Source organism: Agrilus planipennis, unplaced genomic scaffold, assembly GCF_000699045.2.
Source record: "Agrilus planipennis isolate EAB-ADULT unplaced genomic scaffold, Apla_2.0 scaffold394, whole genome shotgun sequence".
Classification (NCBI taxonomy): Eukaryota; Metazoa; Arthropoda; class Insecta; order Coleoptera; family Buprestidae; genus Agrilus; species Agrilus planipennis.
Window position 1 is genome coordinate 75,447 of NW_020439092.1, and position 2,872 is coordinate 78,318.

Here is a 2,872-nt window from a genome sequence, read left to right on the forward strand (position 1 = left end):
CCTTCGCAATGAATCTTCGGTAAAAGTTTACCATCCCTAGGAACTGGCGAAGCTTCTTCACGGTCTGTGGTAGCGGGAAGGAACGAATGGCGCCCACCTTATCAGGTAACGGATGCGTACCAGCACCGGAAACTACGTAGCCAAGAAATTTCACCTCCGGCTGGCCGAATACACATTTGGACGGGTTAATTATTACTCCATCTTCTTGAAGTCTCCCGAATAGAGTTCGTAGATGGTCCAGATGTTCCTCCAACGACGTAGACGCAACCAGAATGTCATCGATGTAGGCATAGCAACAGTCTAGGCCATGCAGAACTTCATCGATGAAGCGTTGAAAGGTTTGCGCTGCATTGCGTAAACCAAAGCTCATGTGCGTGAACTCAAATAAACCGAATGATGTTGTAATTGCGGTTTTCGGGACGTCCTGTTCGGCAACTGGGATCTGGTTGAAGGCACGTACCAGATCTATGGTCGAAAATATGGTTTTCCCGCTTAGTGACTGTGAAAAATCCTGGATGTGCTTCACAGGATACCGGTNCTGTTCAATTTCCAACGAACAAAGTGATGTACATATCCAAGTTATTTCATATCAAATTTACATTTCAATTGCTGTTTTATTTTTTTTCCTGTTTCTGCATTATTATAAAATAATAGCAAGTCATGGACATATATAAGTACAAATAGAATAATTCCGCCATAATTTTTGTGGTGTATACATGGGTCCTCAAATGTACTTTTTAGTCCTAATTCCTTTAACATAGATGTTAGTTTCAAATTACATTGTCTGCTTGATACCATAAATGGGTTTATTTAATTTGCAAACATTTTCTCCATATTCATAAGAAGGTAGTTGAAGCATGTGTCAATGTCACCTTGTATGAAAGCAGTAACTGCATCCATCTGTTCGATGAATAAATTGCGTTTGACAACCAATGCTAATAAATGTCTAATTGAAGTATGATGAACTACTGGAGCAAATATCTCATTGCAGTCAATTCCCTTTTTCTGGATAAATCCTTTAATGACCAGTCTTGCTTTGTATCGTGCAATCTCCTTCAGCATTAGTTTTTATTTTATTAACCCATTTACACGGAATGGCTCTTTTACCTTCTGGTAATGTAACTAATGTCCATGTATTGTTTTTCAGGAGCGACCCATATTCATTATTTATGGCATTTTTCCATTCTTCTGCATTGAGCTTCTTTCATAGTGTTTGGCTCTCTAACTAATAAAGCTGTTACTTGTTTTGGATCATTCAAGCTTTCTGACAAGTAGGCAGTATGTTTATTATTCCTTGATTTCAGTGCTATCGTACGAGATTAAATTACTAACATTTTTATTTGGTATATACTCATCATCGGTGTTTCGTGGCTCCATAGGTGGAGAATAAATTTGTGAAACTGTGTATGCGTTTACAACTTTATTTAACATTTAAACAGTAACAAAATGATAGTGGTACATGTGAGCCCTATGAAGTTGGACGTAGTACTTTCTGCCCTTTCGCGACCAAATCCAATAACACCTTTTCCGCTCATAGAAACAGGTAAACCGTTACTTAGCGAGACAAGTAAAAAAATATATTGAGAAGTTTATAGATCTAGTGGCTAAATGCATTAAACATACTCCGCCCCGTTGAAATACAATTTCAACAAAACCCTAAGGTAAGTATGTAATATGATACATGAAATAATGAACGTAATAGTATTAGTCTAATACATGTAGGTAAAGCACAAAACTTTCTTACAGGTCGTTTTAACACTCCCGACATTGTTCTTACGGTCACAACCCGTGTCACACTATCAGGACCTGGATATAGCTGGATCACTCGGCCTAGCAGCCATTTGGATGGAGGTAGGTTTTCTTCTTTGATAATTACTAACATGCCCTCTTGTAACGAAGGTATATTCTCTTTCCATTTATTTTTTATTTCTAATTCCGATATGTACTCTCGAGACCACCTTTTCCACAATTCTTGTTTGAATCTTTGTATTAATTGATATCTGGTTACGTATTTAGTTTGATGTTCTCTAGGTTGTCCTCTGGGATGGCTGACAGTGGTCGCCCAATCAGGAAATGTCCAGGTGTTAACGGCTCAAGATCATTCGGATTAGACGATAAAGGATACAAGGTTCTTGAATTTAGAGAAGCCTCAATTTGTGAAACGTCAAACATGAATCCCCTATAACTCGTTTTAAACATCGTTTTACGCTCTTAACCCCAGCCTCCCACAAACCTCCCATAAGGCGGGGAATGTGGAGATTACTTACTTTGGAATTCCATGCAACCGAAAACTGTTGTATTTGAATCAATTGATTATTAGCACTTTAGCGCCTTTGATAAAAGCACTAATAATTTTTGTACCAAAAGGAACGTAACACAAAACAAAACACAACACAAATGAAGAATATATACAAAAGTTTAATAAGACTGAACAACACACAAAAACAACATAAGAACAACAACAAATAATAACAATATAAAACACTTACGAATTATCAAGAGGTAGACTGGTTACTGGTTACTGTACACTGGTTAATAAGTAGGAAATTTGAAGGGTATTTATACAACAGGATTGTTAGTAAATAGAGGGAGAACATTCTAGAAGGAAAAGTATTAACAGAACATGTACAGACTAGTTGAAATTGAATAGAATAGAATTCGAAGAAAAAGTAAGCGAGGGAAAGCCAGCTATTAATAAGGGTTGTTAAATAGGTATCGAAGACGATGAAATTCTAGGTAAAGATAGCGATAGCGGAACAATAGAATTTAGTTTGAAAAGAAACAAAGGCATGCACAAGATAAGAAGCGAAAGGTTTACAATATTTACACATGTACAAAAATATGAAAAATTAATATACAAAAATAGCTTTAT